At 56.3% G+C, this 22,777-nt stretch overlaps 1 protein-coding gene across 3 annotated transcripts in view; it reads left to right on the top strand.

Moving 5' to 3' along the window:
• The first annotated feature begins 1,755 nt into the window (after positions 1-1,755).
• The window catches only part of LRFN5 (leucine rich repeat and fibronectin type III domain containing 5), a 57,902-nt gene continuing 36,880 nt past the window's right edge, over positions 1,756-22,777 (top strand). The window contains exon 1 of one of the 3 annotated variants that reach the window (XM_080593601.1): positions 1,756-1,966. The gene's annotated coding sequence lies outside the window, so the exon portion shown is untranslated. Of the gene's footprint in view, positions 1,967-2,103; positions 2,387-22,777 lie in introns of those variants that run through there. The other 2 variants (XM_080593600.1, XM_080593602.1) reach the window with 2 other exon arrangements.

Raw genomic sequence — 22,777 nt, 5'->3', positions numbered from 1 at the left:
GCTGCCAGGCCCTGGGCAGCTTCACAGGCTGCTGGAAGAGCAGAGGACGGCTGCTGCTCTGCGAGGGGCACTCCTCTCTGGACCGCGGTCACAAGCTGCTGTGAAGACCACAAAAACAAACTCCTTTTCCACCTCAGAGGTTGCAAGGAGAGCAGTTTTCTCAGGTTGCACGGACACACCCGAGCCTAGGAGCACTGCTGCATTCCCTTTTCTCACCCGCACTGACACCACACATCAGATCCAGGTGCACGAACAGTGTCAGCAGAGAGGTGTGAAAACTGGCACCGCATCTCTCCTTTTCTGGGGTGGAGCTCCCCCCACGTGCACCTGCAGCAAAATGCCAAGGTATCCCGACAGCACCAGGTCCGCTGCCTCTGAGCGCACGGAGCAGTTGTTGAGTCCTCCCCGGCACCCTGCAGCAGCAGCCGCCCCGTGTGCTGGTCCAGCTGCAGGCAGCAGCATCCTGAGCGCGTCAGCCAGGGAAGCCGAGCAGGCCTGGGCACCTCAGAAGAGCGGGCGGATGTGGGCTATCCCGACGGAGGGCAACCGAGGAGACGGCCCATTGCAGGGGGCGCAGGGCGTGCACCTTCCTCCAAACGCAGAGTCACTGGCAGGCTGACGAGGTTCGGTAGCTTCTCTTCAAGGCTTTCCAGGCGGTACTTGTCACGCCGTTCCGCTGACAGTCCTGTAACACCACTGAAATTTTCTCGCAAAAGAGAAGCGAGCAAAGGTACCAGCGTTTCATAGCACGAGATGCACTCTTCTCTCTGTTAGGGATCTCTGGAGCCAGACGACAAGCTCTGAGTCCCTAAAAGCTCCCGAATTTATTGACCCCAGAGATAACCCAGCCTCTCCTTCTCCCGCCAGGATCATCCCCTCCTCCACGTCAGGTGTCAGGGCCCGTGCCCTCGGACCAGGCGCTCGCAGGATGGCTCCGCGGGCGCGGCTGCGGGGCCGCCTCCGAGGTGCGGGCCCGCTCGCCATGCAGGTCAGCGCTCAGCCTCCGCCGCCGCCTCGCAGCCGCGCCTTGCTGCTGCCGGCGCCGCGGGCGGATCCTGCGGCTTGCTTTTGCCGGCCGCACGGCCAGGTCGAAACCCCCGCGCACTCACGACGGGTCGCAGCCGCCCTCTCCTCTCCTCTCCTCCCCGCTCCGCTCCTCTCTGTCCGCTCCTCGCTCCCCGCGCGCCCTGCGGCGGCCCCCGCCGCCCGGCACCGCACGGCCCCCGCCGCCGCCGCCCGCTCCGCAGCCCGCGCCCTCCGCCGCGCCGGGGCTGGGGGCGGCAGCGCCCGTGGGCACGGCCGCGCTCGGCGCCGCGGGGCCGCGGGCAGGCGGAAGCGTGCCGGGTCCCGCGCCGGTGCCGGGTCCCGTGCCGGTGCCGGGTCCCGTGCCGGCGCCCCGCGCTCCCCCGCCCGGCGGCACGTCTGCGCGGCGGCCGGCGGCTGCGGCTCAGCCGTGCGTGCGGCGGGGCGGGGAGGCGCCCGGCTCCTCCAGCCCGCCCCGGCGCGGCGGCGCGGCGCGGGGGAGGCGGCGGCTGCCTCCATGCTGCAGCGAGCGGCGCGGCTGCCCGGGGCCGGGGCCGGGGCCGGGGCCGGGGCCGGGCGGCCGCCGGCGGCGCGGAGGATGGGCGCAGCGGCCGCGGCGGAGGGGCGAGCCGCGGGCGCCGAGCTCCCCGCCCTGCCCCGCCGCAACGCCCGGCGCCGCGGCTGCTCCGCCTGAGCGCGCCCGGCGCGGAGCGGCGCGGAGCCGCATGGCCCTGCCGCCGGCCGCCCCTGCGCGCTGCGCGCCCGCTGCGCCGTAGCTGCCCCCGGGAGGCGCCGGGGCCGCCGCCGCCGCCGCCGCGCCCCGCGCCCGCACCCCCCTCCCGTCCGCCCGCCCGTCCGTGCGTCCAGCGGCGGCGCCCCGGCGCGCAGGATTACGCAGCGGGGCGCGGAGCGAGAGCGCTCGGCGAGGATTAACCTGGCGCAGGTACACGGCAAGGTCACCGGCCGGCCGGCGGGCGCGGAGCGGCGCGGAGCCGAGCGGGCTGCCCGCGGCGGGGCGATGCGAGCGGGCTCGGCGGGCTGCGCCGCCGCGTGCCCCGCGCCGTCCCCCCGCCTCCCGCCCGCCCGGCGCGGGCTGCGCGCGTGTGCATGTGCGCTGCCGCCGGCCGCGCCGCGCTGAGCCGCCGCGCTCCATGGGGCCGTCCGCGCGGGCTGCCCTGCCCGCCCCGGCCGCCGGCAGCCGCCGCCGCCGAGCCGCTCTAGGATGCGGCTGCTGAGCGCCGGCACAGGGCAGAGAGGCGGCCGGCCTGCCTGCCGCGAGACCCTGACGCCCCGCCGGAGCCTGGCCGCGGCCGCAGCTGCAGGGGGAGCGCTCCGGACGCCGTCTTTCCCCGGGAGGCACCAGGTAATCGCGGGGCGGGCGGCCGAGCCCGGCCCCATCTGCATTGCAGCCGCCGGTACCGCTCCGCGGGGGAAGGGGCGCGGGAGGGCGGCCGCGGCGGGTCCCGGGCCGGCCGGGCAGGGCTGGCCCCGCAGCGCGGCGGGCGGCGCCGGGACGGGGCTGGCGGCGGCGCCCGGGACGCCCCTCCCGGGAGGGCGGCGGCCGCGGGGCTGCGCGGGGCGGGCGGGGCGGGCGCCCCGCGGACGGGCCGGGCGGGGCCGGGCCGGGCCGAACCGAGCCGGGCCGAGCCGAGCCGGGCCGGGCCGGGCCGCGCTCCCGCCGCTGCCCGCGGGACGGCGCCGGCGGCCGCCCGCGGCTGGGGGTGCTGCAGGGCCGCGGATGCCGCGGCGGCCGCCGCCCCCTCCGCGCCTCGGCGCGGTGCTGCCGCCGCCTGGGGAGCGCCGGCACCGCCGGGCCGGGCCGGGCCGGGCCGAGCTCTGCGCTGCCGCGCCGGGTCCGCCCCCGCGGGGCTGCCCGTGCCCGGCGGAGGCGCCGCGGGGTCGCGGCCGCGTTCGGAGCCCCCCCGGCCCCCGGGCGCTCCCGCGAGGGCTGTGCCGCCGCCCCGTCGGCTCCTGCGGCCGCGGGGTGTGGAGCTGCTCCGGAGGGAAGGCGGCCGGACGGGGAGGCCCCCGGCTCTCCGGCGTCCCCTTCTCGCCCGCCCCCGCGGCGGGAGGCTCCGGGAGCCGCCCCGTCCCGCTGCCCTCGCCCGGGCGCACGCCTGGCTCCTCGCTCCGCAGTCCTGGAAGGCTGTCGCTTGTCCCCGGCATCCCGGGATATGCGTGTGCTGCCGTCCCTTCCCCTCCCCTCTGCCCGTCTGTAGCGTGCGCTTCTAGTCTGCAGGAGAGCAAATGTAGGACAAGAGAAACGTTTTTTGCTGCTGGAAGGTTCCCGCTCGGGGAGACGGCACAACAGTTGTAGAGGAGCCAGCGGAAACCTTGCAGCCATGTTGATGTCAGGAGCAAACAAACCTGGTTCCAGGGAGCAGCCGCAGCCGAGGAGGGGCCCGTGCGAGGGGCAGGCTGGCTCGGGGGCTGCCGCACCCAGGGGGGCACTGGCGTGGCTGGGCTGGAAGCGCTTTTGAAAGCCCCTTCCTTTGGTGCTTGCCAGCGCTGGCTTGGAGGCGCAGGATCTGCACCCACCGAGGTCTGCCATGAGAGTTAACGTGAGCACTGCCCTCTCTCATTGCCTTCTGTGGTGCAAGACAGCAATGTTTCCTCTCCTGAACCTTTGTCTCCTTGTCTAGCTTGGTCTGTCATGTCTCTGGGACAGGCACTGCTTGTCATTGCATGGAGTGTCTGGAGCAGGACTTGCTGGTCTCAGTTGCAGGTATGAACATAACCTGACCAGTCCCCCAAACTGAGTGTGGGAAAGTTGGGTGTCTCTAGCTACGTCCAGCCCCTTGCAGCCTCCAGCTGACCGTCCTGGAGCCAGGATACCTGTGCCTTGGTCATCTTGCTGTTCGGACATCTTTCCCATCCATGCTTACATTTCACATGTCCCCAGAGTGATATCGTGTCAGTGCATTCCTTCTGATTGTCCTTGGCTGAGTGTGGCATGTCCAGATGTGTTCAAGCTAACGTGGCCAGACAACAAACCTGTGAGATGAGATGGATCCACCCTGGGTCAATTGGGCCTTTTTGGTTATAGCTGTGTGTCTGAGGGCCTGCTGCTGCTCTGCGGAAGGGTCTCAGCTGGTTCTGACAGCACAAATCCTGTCTGCAGATGTTTCCAGGAGCATGGTGCCCACCTGGACTTTCAGGGCTGCGCATGCCTTACGGTGCCTCATGGCCACTGGCTGGGACCCCCGTTAGCTTAGAGACATTCCCCCAAAGCTGTGAGCCGTGTATGGGCTTCACCTTCGTGCCAGCCCATGGACTTCGCAGTGCTGCTGGAGGTCTGTCCTGGGGGACTGGAGCTGGTGTGCTCCAAAACAAGGACTCTGCTGATCTGGGTGTCAGGTTCAATTTTGTAAGAAGAACCATACAACAGAGTGCTGTCAGTGCCCAAACACCTTTCTGAAGTAAATTTCTAAATATATACTGTATTCAGGGGATCGTGCATTTGTTTAAATGCATAGTAAATGCATTTAAATGCATAAGACTATCAAAATGCATACCCAAGCTTGCCAGCTAGGCCTCAAGTCACAAACCTTACTAAGAAGCTTCCCTTGACATAATAGCTTATTTCTGAAAGAGCGGTTACTAGTTTTATCATGGCAATGCAGTCAGTGGAAATATATCCTGGCTATTTCAGGCATCTAGCACGAGTTTGAGGTAGTTTACCAGTTTGGTGGTTTACTAAAACGCATACAGGTACAGGAATGGACTCCCAGCTGTGCTGTTTCAGTGAGTGCTGGAGGGCTGGGTGATCTTATCTTCCCTTTATGATCAAGAAGAAGGCTGGACTCTGTGGTGCAGTGTTATTCAGGATGGTTTCGTAGGGGGGCTTCTTGAATTTTTCATATAACTCTTGTCATCTAGAGAGGCTTCCATTTGGCCACACAGAGGTGAACGGAGGTAGACTTTGGTCATAAGGCAGGGGAAGAAGGGTCAGGGATTGTCTCCCCAGCCCAACAACGGGACTGCCTCAGTGTGTGGTGCAAAACGGTTTGGAACCCAAGGAGAAATGTAGCAGAACAGTGTGGCAAGAAGGAAACAGATCTTCCCCGGTCAGATCTCCTGTGAGCTGCTGCCACTGCAGGTGGCTTAGTGTGCATTGTTTCCCACAGAATTCATGGAGAGGCCGGTGTGCCCGTAGGTGCAGTCTTGGCAAGCAAGGGTGCCTGCAAGCTGGAAGCACAGTGGGAAGATAAAGCACCCAAAGGTGCCTGGAGAGCTTGTTCGCCTGCTGGGGTGTAGGGCGATATGTCAGATGCTGGAGAGCTAATGGCTTTCCATTGCTGATCAATATTTCCTATGCTTTCAGATGTGGTAACAGGTTCAGTTTTATAGAACAATCTTTGAATGTTCTCTGAGCAAGCAACCAGTCCAGAAAATCATGCTAATAGCTCTGCTATTAACAGGCCTGGCAGAATTTGAGCCAAACAGAAAAGGCTTGTCTAAGTGCTATTGAAGCGTTTTGGGCCAGGCATATTCCATGCATTAGGGAAGATTTGTACTCCTTTGACCAGACATTGCTGAGTGTTGTCTATTTATACACATCTAAATATATCCTCTGCAGTCTTCAGACTTTTCTTGCTAGTAGTAAAATTACTTTTCAATATTATGCTATTAAAATGTGCTTGCTGACACTATTTGATGAGTTTCGTGCTAAGAGATATGTCTCTGCATGTGTTTTAAATAAAAATTATTCTTGAAGTAGTTACCTAAAATGCTTTGGAAGTAAAAGCATGTTGTCAGTGCAGATGGATAGCAGAAAGCAATGTAGTTGAACAGAAGCACTACTGGAGACATGCTCAAGCCTCTAAGGCCAAATCCAAACCAGTACAGGGTTTTGTTGCTTAAAAGTGAACCACTTCTTCTATAAATATATATCAAATATATATATATATCACATATATATAAACATATATGTGTACTTTGCAATGAAAAGGAAATATTTGCTTCCAGTTAGTCAGGTATATCTTCTGGTATGCCGAAGTTTGAGACGTCGTTCTGGAAACAAAATATTGAAGAAGCACCTTCTCATTTGCTGCGAGTGTGTAGCGGGCCCAGGGAGCCAGCCGGTGCTTTGGTGCTGGTGCTTTGGTGCTGGGGCCTCCCCTCCTCCAGAGCAGCACCCAGGGGAGCACCCGCCTGCCCCTGGCAGCAGGAGGGTTCACAGCGATGGGAGCAGGACTCTCCTCCCCAGGTTGACTGACCGAGCAGCTCCCGACGGAGGACGGTGAGCGGGGAGCCTGTGGCCAGCCCTCCAGCCCAGCCGTGCTGCGCACCAGGGAGCAATTGCTGGTGGAGGAGCTGGTCTGGGAAGCTGTCTCACCGAGTACTGAGGTGGAGAGTAATCATAGTTGCTGTCCAGGTCGTGTATTGGAAATGGTGTTACAGACCCAGGGGTAGAAGATGGTGCCCTAATTCCAGGCTATCATAAATATTCCGACATAAGCCTGCTGCAAAAGCGATTGCAATGATGAGTCCATATCTATGAGTGCATTTCTCCTGCAGTAGGGAGGGTTTTGTGGGGCTCCTGAAGAGGGATGGAGACCTTTGATGTGTTCCCAGATAACAAACAGGATCCCTCATTGGGTTGTGGTGATTATGTGGCTGTCTGTCTGGCCTGCAGCCCATCATGAAACAGTAATAACAGTAATCTTTTTTTCTGTGGCAGCTCTTGCTGATGGTTCTTGGAGAACTAAGACAGCCCGTAGAGGAAGTGAGAGGAACTGGTATTCATAGGGCGTGGAGATGGGGCACAGGGAGTGTAAAAGCAGTGTTCTCAGAAGTCTTGAGCCTGGTGTTTGACGCCCTGATGTCCAAGGACAGGCACTGTGCCCTCCCGAGCCCCTTGAATCACAGAATCATAGAATGGTTTGGGTTGGAAGGGACCTGAAAGAGCATGTAGTTCTACCCCCACCCCCTGCCATGGGCAGGGACAGTTTCCAGTAGATAAGGTTGCCCAAGTCCCAGCCTGGCCTTGAACGCCCTATGGATGGGGCATCCACAGCTTCTCCGGGCGGCTCGTTGCAGTGCCTTACCACCCTCGGAGGTGGTGAATCCTAGGTCCAGGCTCTGTCAGCCAGAGGTCTGTGATGTGGTGAAAGGTCGTGGTGCCAGGAGCCTGGCCCTGGAGGCCACTGCCCGGCCAAGGACCGGGGGACATGGAATCAATGGCAGCTGTGTTAGCTGACAAATCACCTTGTAATTTAGAAAGGTGTGTAGTGGCGTCTGTGGTGTCTGAAGGGAGGAGGACCTGGGGGAAGGTCCCTGGCCAAGAGCATGTCCAGGTGGTGCCCGGTCCAGAGGGCGATGGCAGCGCTGGCCCTGGGGGCTGCGTCCACACAGGCCCTGGGTGCTGGCTGCCTGCTGGCCCTGGCCTTGGGGCTGCTGGCCTAGCTAGTGTGGCAGCTTCCACCTTCCTGGGGATTAAATCACTCTGCAGATAATATTTGTCCCGAGCTGGCTGAATAATGCAAAGGGTGATTTGTCAAATGGCTAATGGGAACCCTCAGTGAAGGCCTCCTTAACTGCGTAGCATGTGGCCAGAGTGACTCTGAGTGCTTGAAGCTGGTTCCCGATGCTGTGAAACCTTTCCCTAATGCCTTGCTTTTGAGGTTGCTCTTCCAGATGAAGTTTCTCACCAGGAACTCTTAGCAAAACATTTCCATGAAAACACGTGATTAGGTAACTTTGCTTTAAAGTTGAATGCCTTTTTTGTCCTTTGAAGATTTTGTTCAGGCTTCTCTGTCAAGATCATGTTGGATTGCTTTTTGGATTAGAGGCGTAAGGCTGTTTTCATTGCCTCAACATTGTTATGTTGCCACATATCTGATATTCCCTTGGTAAGTCATTGTAATTCTTTGTTTTGCGTAGTCTCTGTGCCTGGCCAAGGGGGACAGAGACCAGAGGCTGGAGCTTGGCACAGGAGCCTGTAGCAGGGAGGTGTGGCAGCGCTTTACCTACCATAGCATGAAGACTGACCACCAGCTGTAATACAGCAGTAAGGAAAAGGCGTACAAGGAAGAAGCAGCGTAGTAGAAAAAGTCTGACAGACAGGAAACCCCCAAATGTGTTTTCAGCACACTGGTGGCAATGTTCCTGGTCCTAGGATTTGGGCATGGGGTTTCTCTAACAACACTGAACAGTAATTCAGAGACTTTCTGCTACGTGTGGATGAGACGTGGGTTGAATTTCTTCTAGGTTTTAGCCAGAGTTAAGGATTTACCCATTTCATGCAGTCTGTCCCAGCAAAGGAAAACACATACAGTTGGCAGCATTGCCTGTGCTCTGGAAAGCTGCATTGTTTTTGTTTTCACCAACACACTCTTAAAATACTTGATGTAAAGCCCCCTTCCAGGCTCCGTGGGAGCGCATCTGAGTAAGGCGAGCAGGACGTATCGCCTTGCCAGCTGTGACTCAGTGGCTGTGCTGAGGACGTGGCATTTCACAGGAGAGCCCCTGCTCGGGTCACGACTCAGCTGCTCTGCACCGAGCTGCCTTTGAGCCCGGCCATGCCAGGGCTCCTCGCGGCTCCGCTGCACGCTGGCGCCACTGAGCAGGCGCTGCCACTTGCGTTGGTCTAGAGTGCCACGAGAGGACCCTTCCACACTGACACAGGGCTGTGCGCCTGCCTCCGCCAGGGTGTAAGGAAACCAGATGAGAGCAGTACAAGCCTCAGTTCAGGCTGTGGTGGTGTTTGCCCATATGCAACTGCAGGGTGTCCCGGCAGGCTCTGTTCAGGAATCTTCTTGGATAGTCTGTGGCGGGGCTGGGGAGGTGGTGTGGGTTGATCCATATGAGGACCTTTCCTCACAGTGCAGCTTGCGACTCTGCAGCATTTGAGCCCCGTAAGTTATGGCTTTGGTTCCTAAAGAGGTTTTGTTGCACAACCCAGTGCCACGATGCGACTCCATGGCTTCTCTTTGTGTATCAGCTCTGTGCATACCCTGTTAGAGTGGATCCAGAGGAGGCCACAAGGATGATCAGAGGGCTGGAGCTCTCCTGCTATGAAGAGAGGCTGAGAGAGGTGGGGTGTTGAGCCTGGAGAAGAGAAGGCCCTGGGAAGGCCTTATAGCAGCCTTCCAGTTCCTAAAGGGGGCTACAGGAAAGCTGGGGAGGGACTCTTTGTCAGGGGGTGTAGTGATAGAACAAGGCTGATAGTAATGGCTTTAAACTTTAAAAGGGTAGATTTAGATTAGATATTAGGAAGAACTTTATTTTTGTGAGGGTCTGGAGGCACTGGAATGGGCTGCCCAGAGATGCTGTGGATGCCCCATCTCTAGCAGTGTTTAAGGCCAGGTGTGATGGGGCTTTGAGCAGCCTGGTCTAGTGGAAGGTGTCCCTGTCCATGGCAGGGGGGTGGATGATCTTTAACGTCCCTTCCAACCCAAACCATTCTATGACTCTGCTGGGAGAAATTTTGGAAAGGCAGCAGACGCACAGGCTGGAAAGAGCTGTGCTGTGCTGGAGACAAGGATTGTGGAGTGCATGTGGGGAGGACCAGTGTGCCAGGTGACGTTTCACTGTAAAGGCTCGGCCCAGCCTCTGCGAGCAGAGCACGCACATGGATGCCCCTCTTTGGGCTGCTCAGCGTTTGGTGCCCTGGCTGTAGCAGTGATGGACTGGGACACTCCAAACCATGTTTGGTCCCTGTCACCCAGCCTGTGGCAAGGGATGCACTTGGTGACCAGTTCTGGGGGTGCAGTTTTCTTTCTAGTTGCTCCTTGTTCCCTTGCACGGAGCCCCCGTTCTCACTCCAGATGATCACAACAGTCGCCTTACATACGCCTCCCCATCTCTGTATCCCCGTGTCTGCAAGCAGCGAGAAGCCCTCCCGTTGTGGGCTAGTGGAAAACTCATGGCGATATGGTTAGTCCTGTACTGCGTGTCTTCAGTTGTCCAAGAAAAGGAGGTTTGTTCATGTTCCAGGTAGAACTAAGATATTTCAGCTCATGGTTTGTTAAAAACAGGTATACACCTAACAGCATATGTGTGTGGTGGCAGGTAGATGCCGTGCCCCTTCCTGCATTGAATAGCCATAAATGGCTCATCTTAAATGGCTCTTCAGCCCAGCCCCCACAACTGTTTTTGCAATTAAGAGATTCAGAGCAATGCTTTTGTGTTGTTCTAGTGGCATAAGGCAGTTTTTGTTTTGTTTTATTTTATTTTATTTTTTATTATTTTATTTTTTTACATTATATCAGAAAACTTTAGCACTCCAGTCACTTCTCATATTGCAGCTCCATAAAAATGGAATACTTCCACTGGAACCAAATTGGAGTTTGGCTGGTGTAAGAGCTGAGCGTGGTTTCCAGTCTCATTGCATCCTTCACAGAGGCCTGGCACGCTGGCAGTGTAGTCCTTCATCCAGCCTAGCACATAACGTACTTACCTAGGTTTAGTTGCAGTAATCCTTTTAGAGTCCGTAGGACTGTGCACAGCACTAGAGGAAGTGCATGCCTGAGGGCTTGCCTGGCTCGGGGCCCTGCTGGCTGTTATTAGCCTTGTTACTTCAGCAATGTAAGGTCATGCCTGACTTCACCGGACATGCCGTGCCACATGCACAGGAGCGTGCTGTTGGGACCTGCTCCTCCGCTGGGTGCGGCGCAGAGCTGACACCTGCCCAGGGCAGCAGCAGAGACATGAAGAGGGGGTTCCTGAACTTGCTCTGCTTGGAGAATCTGCTAGAAACACTACAAGAGTTGTGCATGTTGTGAAACGTTGGCTTTTAAAAATTTAGTAGAAAGTCATAAATCGCAGTGCCGTGCAGTTCTCTGTGTGGGGTGGCAGATTTACAGTAAAATACATCTCTGCAGAGGCTGCCACCTTAGGAGGAGGTTTTCATTTCTTCACATGACATATGGTGGTCTTATTAAATGAGCATTGGTCATTAGTGTTGAGTGATGACTTACTCCCCGGCGTGATGGGGAATAAGAGCGAGGGCGGTGTGCTGGGCGTGATGGCGGGGCTGGTGCGGCTGGGGGCCGGGGGCACCGGCCCGGCTCTGCCCTGCGCTGGGGCTGTGCTCGCTCTGCTCCCAGTGCCGTGGGCGCAAGAGAAGAAGGCGGCAGAGCTGGCTGCTGGCCTGGCCTCTTCTGGGGCACTGGCCCCTCTCCTGTGGATGTCAGATGCCGGAGAGTGGGGTCGCCTCCAGGACCTGGCCCTGGCCCCGGCGAGGATGCAGGGTCTCAGCGCATCCCCTGGGTCACGGCACCGCCCTGGGCACCAGCCCCGTCGCCCCGCGTGGCGTGTGGGCTCGTGGGCAGCTGGGCGAGTTGAATCGCAGGACGTTCGTCCCTCACCGTGGTCCAGGGCAGGGGCTTTGTTTGCTCCGCTGTAAGTAAACAAGCGGAGCACACCTCAGTTTGCTTTTTGTGTTCAAACAGCCTGACCTATAGACATTTCGATGCAGTTGTTGAAATGGGAGGTTACTTCCCTCAGGGCTCACATTTCTGTTGTGTTCATTATTGCCCATTACTGCCCTGGGTCAGACGCTCTGTTTCCAACTTGTTTTATTTAAGAGGCAGTCTGCAAACAAACACCTTCTGTGTATTGAAGCAATCCCCATGTCCTTCCCTTCTCATAGAAGGAAAATATGATAAATACCATGGAAAAAGATGTAGTAGGTAAAGAAGGATAGTTACAGCTGACTGCTAGTTACATGTGACAACTGTATAGATTTCTAAGGGAACAAATTAGGAATATAGTTTATAAATGAATGTTCCTAGTGTAGCGTTGTGGAATACGTAAAAACGAGTAAAAGATAAACTGCTTAGGTAAATGCCCTTTCATGGCTTACGTTGGCGATCCACACGATCAGCGTTAGCTCTGTTTGAGTATCGCAGCCCCTCGCTGTTCACAGACGTTGTGTTATTGTCTTCCACACTTCCACTGGAGGATGCAAACAGCTCAACTGAATAAGCTTAATTTCTACTAAGAAGCATTAGAGAGGCCTGTGTACAGACTGTGTGACTGTATTTGAATTGCATCTGGAAAGCTAAAATAATAATAAATAAATAACAATAATTAGGAGCAAAATTCTGGCTGGCAGAATGAGAGGCTCTCAGAATGCAGAGTTGCCATCTGAAATTCAGGCCATACATGAAACCAGATACCCAAGTGGTTCCCTGATGGTCAGTAATGCTTCTGTGATTTATATTTGGAATGTGAAGAGAGGTGAAGGATAAAAGAGGAGAGTGAAGAGCACAAGCATTACAATTACCACATAAATCAGAAGAATCATACTCCGAGGGTGCAATGTGTTTCTCCTTTACTGCTGGACACAGAAAATCTAAACCAGAACATCTCTGCAGAGCACCCGTTCATCTGGTGGTGTGCTGACTGCGTCCATGCAGTGTGGCAGGGACAGCGGCTTGCTCATTGTCCCGCTGCCATGTGCCGTGTCCATCTTCAACTTACGTTCTGACCAGCAGTGCAGAGATTGCAAATAATACTGAGCATTAAGATGCAAAAGTAGATATTTTACGCTGTAGGCTGGTTTCTTAACTTAGGTTTGTGTGCGCAGGGCACCATGAAGCAGGATATCCTGTTGCTTTTAGGGTAGCCTCCGTGTGCCTTGTCTAAGCATGCTAAGTTTACTGACATAGCCTTGGTTTGTGTCTATTTTAGCAAGTGGTGTGGGGTAGCAGGAGAGCATTTCCAGGGTGACCTGATGGGTGGTAAGGAGCTGATATCCACACCGTGTGCGTCTGGGATGTTGCACAGATCTGGCTTTGGTAAGACATCATGGACCGGACGGGGGTCAGAGGCAGGAGCACACGGAGTTCGGGGCAGAGCATGCTGTCCTGTCCCGCTGTGCTTCCCTGGGAGCAGCCCCGAGCGGGGCTCCCCAGCGTGGGGCGTCCCCTGGGAGGGGGCTGGCATGGGGCCTGGCTCGCTGCTGCCGGCAGCGCAGCTCTGCAGCACGTGGCTGCGGCGCGGGGCGCTGGCTCGGCTCCGTGCAGGCTCAGCCCAGGGCTGAACGGCGGTGTGCGACACTTCTTATCTCGCCAGCTCAGAAATGCAGTGCTCAGGGCATCCTGATGGATTTGTGACACTCCCTGTGGGACTTTGTGCTCATAAACCAATTAAAGGATTACATTGTAATAATGTGGAGAGTATTCTTTGTTTATTAAGTAATGCAGGTATAATTCAATTAGTGACAGGCTGACCTGCTGATGTCAAGATGTGGATGCCAGCCAGGTCAGAGTCTTGAGCTCTGCTTTGCAGCTCAGCAGCAAGCTCGCTTCTGGCCTCTGAACCAAAGTGCCGAAAGCTGGAGAGAATAGCTGTGAGCTAAAAAGCTGAGATAGCTGCGCCTCTGGTTGCTCCTCCTGCCTTGCAGAGAGCTGGTGGTGGAAAGCCAGGGGAGAGTCACTCTGCAGGGTGCCCGGTCTCCCTAAGAGCTGCCTCCGGCCACTCCTGCTCGTAGCAGGAGGTGAGCACAGGCAAAGCTTCAGTCGGACCCTGTGTAGCCATTTCCTCATCCCTTGCGCCATGCTCACTTGGCGCCGTCTTGGGTAAGGTGTGGGGGCAGCACTGATACCTACCGTGGCCACGGCTGTCCCCCCACATGAGCCGTGCTGCCTGTTCTGGTGCCGCCTGCTGGGAGGGAAAGCCAGGTCTTGCACAGCTGCATCTGCCCTCGCGCCTTTGCCGGCCGAGGAACAAGAGACGTGTCCCTCCAGGGCTGCGGGAGGCAGCAGGACCTGACTCGCCCCGGCTTCCAGCACGCAGGCACTCAGCCTTTGTACCTGCATGACTGACTAGCTGGTGTGCGTTACTCCTGAGCGGTCATTAAAACAGCAGAATTTGTTAAGATTTTTACTAGTGTTCGTTTATGAAATGTTTTCAAGCTTGGCTGGGTATTTAATGTTCAGCATGGCTCAGAAAGCACAGTTTGACCAAACTGTGAAAGGCAATTTGCTCCCAGGGAGACGCGTACCATGCAACATGGCCAGCCCAACTCGAGCGTGCAGCTGGGACCAGGTGGGTGCAAAAGGTGTTTCTGGGCTGCCAGAGATTTCCAGAACAACCAGTAGATTTCACTATCCAAAACAATGATGCTGGTCAAAATCACGCTCTGGTTTTCCGTGCAATCCTATGACAAGATTATGAGGAATTTGCAGCAAAGATGAAGTAATGCCTACCTCGTTATATGTTGAATGCAAATACAGTGAGAAAATACCTATATTATCTATACGTGTATGCAAATATAGACATAAAATCAGCTCATGTAGCCTGGCAGTGCTGGCACAATATAAGCACCCGACAGCACAAGAGGATAATCTCTGAGGACCAAGGAACGGCTTGTAAGCCATGCCCATATTTTGCAGCACTTACTTTCTCGGTTGCACTTTGCAGGGAGTTTGCTTGGCTGCCAGTTACTGTTTGCCAGGAGGAAAGCCCCAAACTGCTAGTAGTCTGGGCAGCTGTCTTGCAGCAAACTAGGCACATATGGTAAAATAAATGAGGCCTGGGCAGTAAGCTGTTCCCCCGCCAAGGTGAGAAAAGCCGGAGGCGCCCGCCCGCCATCGCTGCTGGGGACGGGGCGGCCTCGACCCCGCGCAGTGATCGCTGCCTGGCTGGGCTGGGGGCAGTGCGGGTTTCTGTCCAGTTTGTGCTATATTGCGTCGCAAAATCTTGCCTCTCCTTACAGAAAAACCCGCCACAGGAAGAAAGCGTGTACTTTTTTGGGTGAAGGGGGAGATGAATGCTGATTTTCCAGCTGCTGCGAGGCCCTTATGTGGTAACCGTAGCAACCGGGCTTCAAAGACAAGGGGTTAAGGTACAGGTTTCCCAACTTCTCCATCGGCACAGGCAGCGTCCTTCCAATGCCGTCGTCCACCGCAAGAGGTGACAGGAGCCGTGTGGGGGGAGCCTGGCTCCGTCCCCTCTGGGAGCTGCCCCGGCTGAGCCCCCCGGCCGCGGGCACCCCCGGCTGCTGGTGCACATCCGGAGCACGCAGCCGTGCAGCACCCTGCACGCCTCATTTCCCTGCGGCTTACGCCTTCGGCTACAGAACTTGAAATGTAAACCTCTCTGTGTGCTGCTTCTCTCCCAGAAGCTCAAGCAGCTTCTTCAAATCCTTCCCAAAACTGTAAGATTTGAGCCCATTTGCTTGGAGGGCAGAAGCGGAAGCGTGGGATCTCCGTGGTCAATCACAGCTTAGCAGCAGTTCCTTGATGTTTAGGGTGAGTTTTCACATGCTGGTGATGCCAAGCTGTCCTGACATTATTCCTTTTCCCATCGCTGTGTGATGCAATGTCTTATTTTCTATTTACCTGTGCCCTGCTGCTTCTCTTTAAAACATGCAGTTAGTTAAGGCTGTAACTTTGACATGACATTCATTCCCATAAAGTGCTTTGTACACTAATATGGTACAATCATGTTGCAGTAAGATGGTATCTAAATGCTTCTAAATGTCAGTCCGTGTTGATGCATGGATGCTGTTTCATCAGGAAATTAATTGCAAATACAACACCTCTGGGCATCCTGGAACAATAGTCTCTGCAGTGCTCCCAATTACCAGCCAGCACTTGCACAGAAAAGATAATGGCATATGAATGAGTTAATGGTAGTTGGAGGGGCTGAAGGGAAGGAGGATACCTTTTACAAATTAATGAAGGGGAAGAAAACAATGGAAGGAAAGTCAGTTCCTCGGCAAATGAGGACAGGAATGGAACCAGCAACCTGCCTACATAACTGACTTGATTTAAAGTTGACTTTATCATCCTTGCAACGATGGCTTCATCTCTGTGGTGTCAGAGCAGCAGCTCCAGCCGCTCCGGACTGTGGAGCTCCGTGTGCGGCCATCTGGGTGTTCTGTCCCTGCCCCTGCATCCCTGCCCTGAGCCTTGCCCTTGGGGCGGAGGTCTTCTGTATGGCCACATTTTGGGTTGGCCGCGTGTGACTGAGCTGCCCCCAGCTCCGGCTCCCCCTGCCACCAGCGAGCTCCTGCGCCTGGGGCTGCTCGCCCAGGGCGAGAGCTGCGCACCCCTGCGCTGCGCCCGCTGCCCCCGGGGACCCCCGGGCTGGCCCGCTCCCCAGGGCAGGGCAGGCCCATCAGCCGCGCAGGACGCCCGGGTGGCGGCCCCGTGACTGCCCCCGCAGGACGGCGCTGCCCAGCCCTTGGGGCTTGGCTGCAGCACGTGGTGCTCCCCTCTCCGAGGGGCTGACCTGGCTGGGCTTTGGGCGAGGAGCGGGCGAGCAGGAGCCCAGCTGGGTGGCGGGGTCTGTCTGCTGTGCAGCAGCAGTGGGGAGGTGGGCTGAGACTGTCTGTGTGTGCCTTGCCAGCGCATCCCATCAAGTGATAACAGCTGTTTGACAGCGATCTGTGAGCCTGATGGGCTAGGCTCGTCTCCCAGACTAGGAGTAGGAAAGAGTAAAATACCCGTGCTCCCAGCCTGTGTCAGGGCAGGGCTGAGCAGCATTTTCCAAGGGCAGCCTGGACATCTTGTGGGTTCTTGTGGGGATCAGAGGGCAGGAGGGGCCCTTGTGCAGCCCTCTGTGCATGCAGCGCTGCCAGGTCTCCTTCTGAAATTCGCTAGGCGGAAATTGTGGGGAGGTGGAAGCTGAGGCTGAGCTCAGGTCGAGGGTGCCCCACGGTGCCGCCGGCCGGGAGATGTGCTCCTGCGTCCTCACCCGGGCCATGTGGCGGGCAGCGGCGGGCATCCTTCTCCCAGGATGTGCCCGATTTGTCAGGCCGTGACTTCTCAGTGGTTTTGCTGAAGTGATGATGCTTACGTCCCATGCAGTGTCGATTTTTCACATTATATCAACGTGTTCTGCCTGTTATCACCGAGGACAGAGCTGATGGCAGGATCCTTTTGCTGTGAGCATGGGCCTCTCTGTTATTTCATTAGATTCAGCTACTGAGGGACAGCAGCTTCAAAATGTAATCGCTTTGCTTTGCAAAAGGTCTTTTCCAATATGTTTCCAGCTGTGCCATGGTGGGTGCAAGTGCTGAGAGTGTCAATATGTTGAAAGGAAATTGCACATAAAGACAGCTCTTTACACCAAAAAGACACAGTAAGGCCAGTCAGATCTCATTCAGAGGTTGTGTAAAAGGCTGACGTGTTATCACTAGGAGATATTGCTCAGTGCTTTTGGGACTTGTTTGTTTGTTTTGCTCTATGCGTATGTAAATGAGAGTTTAACTGATTGCAAATAGCAAAGTAGCACATTCCTCTAATTTAAATGGTTGGAACAAAGTGAAGCATTGCCTTATTCCTTTCTAGTGGTGTGAGCTGTCTTGTGTCGTGGCTCTGCTGCACTGCTTTATTAGAAACTCATTTCCCATATGTCATCTTTAGACGTCAGTGTGTGTCAGAAAAGGCTGTGCTTGTGCCGGGTGTACTAATTCACATTTTCTGCAGCATATTTCCATGTTTCCCTAGCCACTGCTCTGCCATGGTTAGGATGCAGCAAGTCATGGCATGCTGACGAGGTCTGCTATGGACACCCAACTGAAGTCTGGTTCAGAGAGCCTCTGCTGGAGCCTGGCAGCCTCTGTAGGCAGTGGCCAGGGCACAGAGGCAGATGTCTGGAGCACAGGATCTCAGGGATTTGCTTCCTAGCTCTGCTTCAGGTTGAAAGAGAGTAATTTCTTGCATTAAGGGCATCACTCCTGAGAACAAAAGGTTTTGTTTTTTCCTGGGCAGTGCTCCTGGCAGCTGCCCTCTCTGCTGTTTCTCAAACAGCCTGTTTGTGGCTGCTGTTCTCCGAGCAGTGCCGGTGTGGTTTGGGCAGTGCCAGAGCTGTCGCGGATGTCTCCAGGTGCTTCCTCTGGTCGTGGCTGTTGGGAGAGCGGCAGGGTGATGCTGGGCTGCCGCTGCCCACTGTCGCCCCTTGCCCTTCACTGTGAAAGCCGAGCAGGTCCTGGTGACAGTGGGGACACAGCACACCTGCCTCCGGGGCGTCTGGGTGTCACCCTGGGAGCCAGCCGGGCTCTCGCTGTGGCCTCCGACTGGTCCTGGGAGCAGTGCGGTTGCTCTCAGTGGCTCGCGAGAGGCTAGTCTGCTGCCGGGCATTTACGTGTCCCCAGAAGGTTTTTCAGTGACTAAAAAAAACCAACCCGAGAGTCACCTGCTGTCCAGACAGGCATCCCTGGCTGAGGAGTCCTCTCTGCCGGGGGAGCAGCACAGCAACCCTGCAAGGTCACTGCTGGAAGGCTGCAAGCAGCGGGGGCTGCCAGAGGTGGTGGGGAGCTGCCGGGTTTCCACCGGGGCTGTGGGGCGCGGGGCTGCGGGGACGGACGGGGCTGGGGCCCCGGGGGAGAAGGGCCGGGCCGCGGGGCCGCGGGGAGCGCAGGCCGTGCAGCCCCGTGGCGCTGGTGGTGTGCGGCCTGGGGACCGTGCGCTGTGCTGAGGGGACAGGTCCTGGGCTGGTGTGCGCAGAGCTGCCGCAGCACCCTGCTCCGCCACCGCTGCTTCCACACGGGCGTGCCCTGTTTGAGGCTGCTGCTTCCAAGCCCCTGCAGACTGTCCTGTGTCCTGCTGCCTCGCCAGCCCTGCTCCCACCAGGAATCTTCTTCCCAGCCCCGTGGCCCCACTCCTGTGCCGAGGGGACGCCCCCATCCTGGGCCGAGGTGTCCCAGCTCCAAGCACCGTGCCGGGGGATGCTGCCTGTGCCAGGGGCAGGGGCATGGAGGGTTCCCTCTGTTTGCCGGCCAGCCTGGGGTGCTTGGAGTTTTATCATATGAAAAGAAGAAAAGCTCGGTGGTTTCTGTGCTTGGAGACTCCATCTCCCACAGTTAGTGCAGCGAAGAGGGAGGCACGGAGGGGAGCAGCAGCCTGGGGACAGATGCTCTCGGAAGACGGACCTCTCCAGGAGGATTGTGACCTTGAACTTCAGTTGGGCTGTATCAGTGATTTTGGGACTTTGTTTACCATATCTGTGTTGAGATACACAAACAGAACAGCACTCACTCACACTGGAGTCTCACCATGGCACGTGCTGCTCACAGAAGTGCTGCTCTGCAGAGCTTACAGCCAGATAAATAAAATTGGCAGAAGAGTGATTTTTAATTAGGAACTGAACTCTGAAGCAGCTCAGTGACTTGCAGTGTTTCAAGGTCTGTGGCAGCCAGGGTCGAGGCACAGACTGAAGGGCTGGTCCCAGCCGGTGACGGAGCTAGCTTTCCTCCCTTGTTGCAACACCCGACGAATAAATGTGGAACAAATGTTGCTGCATTGATTACTACAAAAACTTCTCTTTGATGAGCAAAATGTGCAACCTTGACTAGAAAGCATAACTGTAATTTTTAGAAGGCATGTATCTCTTGAAAGACTTAAGAGTCCTGTTTCTGAGAGAGATGAAGCATCAATGTGCTCACAAAATTAGTGGTACTTGAACTTCTGAGTGGCAAACTAACTTGAAAACAATGTTCAACCCTGTGAGCATTAAAAGTGTAACCCACAGTGTTGCTGTGCCAATCTGTCTCAATACTCAATACTGTAAAACTGAAATATTTTGTTTTTCTCTGTCTTTCCCCTCTCTTGTTTTTAATTGTAGAATTAAACAAAAGGATCCGGGAAAAAAAAAAAAACAGATTGGAACGGAAGAACTTTGATAGCAAAGCTGGAAAAAAAGTTTTGGATTCTTTAAAATAAAATTTTATTTTCAGGAAAAGGCTCTTTTATTGCAAGAAAGACAATTAGCTTCAGTTCTTTGCAGCATAAAATTCAGCGTATGAGAAATTATTTGCATATCTCAGAGGCTTCAGTGCAGTGGGAGTGATAAGGATGGACCAACGATAATGCTTTTGCTTTTCTGTTGCTTTCTTTAGTACAGTAAAACTTAAAGAACAAAACAGCAATCAGCAATAGCAGTTGTAATATTGGCAAAAGATTGCAGTATGTTCACAGCAGCCATGGCAAGTGATGCGTTCACACTGTTCCAAAATGTGCAGTTCTGTGGCTGTGCCACTGCGCTTCCCGTGGCAGACAGTCACTGTCACCCATGTTACAGAGGATGCGAGACCTCACCTCTCCCGGGTGGTTTATTTCAGGTAGTTTGGTGTCTTTGGGTTCTCCAAGGTCTCCGCTGTGACTGACGCTCTCCTGGCCCTCGGTGGCTCCCTGCCCGTGGCAGCTGCTCAGCCTTGCTCGCGGCCGCATGGGAGCCAGCTCCAGGCTTTCCTGAGGAAGCCGAGCAGCGGCTGCCTGTCCCCGGGGATGGCACGGTGCCTGCCCGTGGGCTGCCCCCTGGTCTCTCCATTGTAACTCACACTTTCCAACTGTGAGTGCGTTACAGACCTGGGCCAGGCGAGGCTGCGGGGCGAGCAGCACCCTGCGGCTCAGGGACTTGTGTGTGGCAGTTGTGGGGTGCAGCTGGGCCCCTCGCGCTGCCACAGGCGGAGCAGCCCTTGGGGTGTCCGACTTGGGTGGGCGTGGGCGCGAGCTGTGCCCCCGCCTGCCCCGGCACGGCGCTGCGCTGCCTGGGGGCCCTGGGCCGGCAGCTTCCACTGCCGTGGGGAAGGGGCGGCGTGAGGTTGCCTTTCGGGGCTGGGAGAGCTAAGGTTTAACTGGGTGAGCTCTGCTGTCAGGGTGCTCTGCGGTCTGTGCGTCGGGAAATGCCTCGGACATTTTCTGCAAAATGCCGTGCTCAGACTGTTTCAAGTTTGATGTCCTTTCTGTATGTTTAGGACAGATTTCTGAATAACCTGCCCTGGGGTTATTGGTTTCAGTTGGACCTGGAGTGCCTGGAAGCTGCAGGTGTGCGGTGCTGTGTCAGGCGCCCCCAGCTGCCACGCAAAGCCTCGGGGCCTGGCACCCCACGGCTGCCGAGGCCCAGCCGCTGCGTCGCTGTCGGTGCTGCCTTTGGTGCCGAGGAAGCTGCCGGTGCTGTTGGCCTCCAGGCAGTTAGAGGCATTCCGGTTCTCCAATAGTAATTTTGAAGAAAAAAGATGTATTCTTGTTCAGAGTGAAACAAAAGTTTAAAAATCCCTACCAAAATCCCTTCTTGTTCAACAGCTGTCTTGGTCATCTCTGTGTAGCCTGTGCAGATGGGGGCACACTGTTATCTTTTTTTTGCTATAGCAAACACAGATGAAAAATCTGCCTAGTCTCCAGGCACCAACCGTCTCCTCACCCCTCTTGATGCCCTGCAGGTGCCAAGGCTCAAAAAGGCTCGTACGGGTGTGCGCTGTGCTCACCCCCACCCCAGACCCGCGGTGCCCGGTGCAGCAGGGGCAGCTCTTCCCCAGCCCCTGCGCTCCCGCGAGCAGCTTCTGCTGAGCTTCTGGAGAGGGTGCTGTGGGCACTGCGTGGGGAGCAGCCCGGCTTGGATTTCACTCCTCATCTCTCACTTTCTCGTGTAGATCCAAGTGGCACCTAAGCAGCAGGACTTGGGTGCAGGAGATCTCCAGTAAGGGCGAGTCATGGCCGTGTGCTGCTCCCTGCGCCAGGGAGATGCCGGGGATGTGCCAGTGACATGCCCAGGGCTGCTCCCCACCTGCTCGGGAGGTGATGGCCTCTCCTGTGCGTCCTCCCCTTTCCTTCTTCTCATTCAGCTTCTTTCTGTCAAGCTTGCTTGGATTGATGAGTAGGATCTGACACGCACCACGTCACAGGAAAATGCATTCCTATGCCTGGAAGCCTAAAAATGAGAAAATGCAGTGCGTTTCTAAAGAGAACATTCTAGGGAGAACAAAGTACCTCGTTTGATTTCAGTGCATAATTTAGGAATAACTCAATTATCTTCAGTAAAGTCATGCTAATTTACCTTCGGTAAAAGTTTGAGGTTTCCTGTTTCTACGAGCATTTTCCTGCATAATGCTGTTCTTTCTCCTTTGGTGAAAAGGAAACCATGTAGTTTCCCTGATGCAAATTAAGATAGGAGAGAATTATACCTAAATGTATTCAATGGAAAATTATTACATTTAATATATAGCCCGAGCTCCAGGTTAAAATCACTGGCCTGGTCATTGGAAGGCACAGGCATCCTAAACAGCTGGGGCTTCTGTGGTTAGCTGATATGACAGCATCGCAAGGAACATGCGTGGCAGAGGTGCGTGAGAGCTGTATGGACCTGATTTTCATTTTTACTTTGAAAATATCGGAGAGTTGGGAAGGCTTACATAGGCAGGAGGTGCTACAGACAGCCATCGTGCTATGGCCACCAGCAGTTGAGCGATGCGGGCACTGAAGTTAAGGCTTCCCGTCCCCCTGCCCCCCCGCCGCTGCAGGGCTGCAGAAGGGCTGCGTGTGGAGCTCCGACGGAGCCTCCTCGCTGCGGGGCCGCACTCTGCCAAGGCGCGAGGGCCGCAGGTCCTGGCCCCGCGCACCGTGCCGCACGGCGAGCCTACGGGGCTGAGCGCAGGGGGCCCAGGGTGGTGTTGGCGCGGGGCTGGCCCCGAGCTGCCGTCCCCAGTGCCAGCACAGCGTGCTGCTGGCCAGGCCCGGGCGTGCTGCTGGGCCAGCGGCGGCTGGGAGGGTTGCTGGAAGAGCGGGCAGTGGGCATGGGCATGCGGCAGGCGTTGAATTCCCTCTTGCAAGTCAAGGAAAGATTTTGCCCTTCTGAGCTGGCAAATGGCAGGTTGCGGTGCAGTTCTGGATAATTTTGCTTACACCTGATGCAGCAAGGGGGTTTGTCCTTTACCTTCAGTCTGGAGCCTGTTGTGCTGCTCCTGCAAGCCACGAAGATACAGTTTGGGAGCCGCAGGGGCAGGCTGGAAGATGTGGGGAAAGGGCTTCTAGATCTCCTGAAATCTGTCTCCTCTGAGCAAAGATCAAAAGTGGCA

Source organism: Anser brachyrhynchus (assembly GCF_964034855.1).
Source record: "Anser brachyrhynchus genome assembly, chromosome: 5".
Classification (NCBI taxonomy): domain Eukaryota; kingdom Metazoa; phylum Chordata; class Aves; order Anseriformes; family Anatidae; genus Anser; species Anser brachyrhynchus.
Note: the sequence above shows the minus strand (reverse complement) of the source record. Positions and strands in the feature narration are given on the sequence as shown.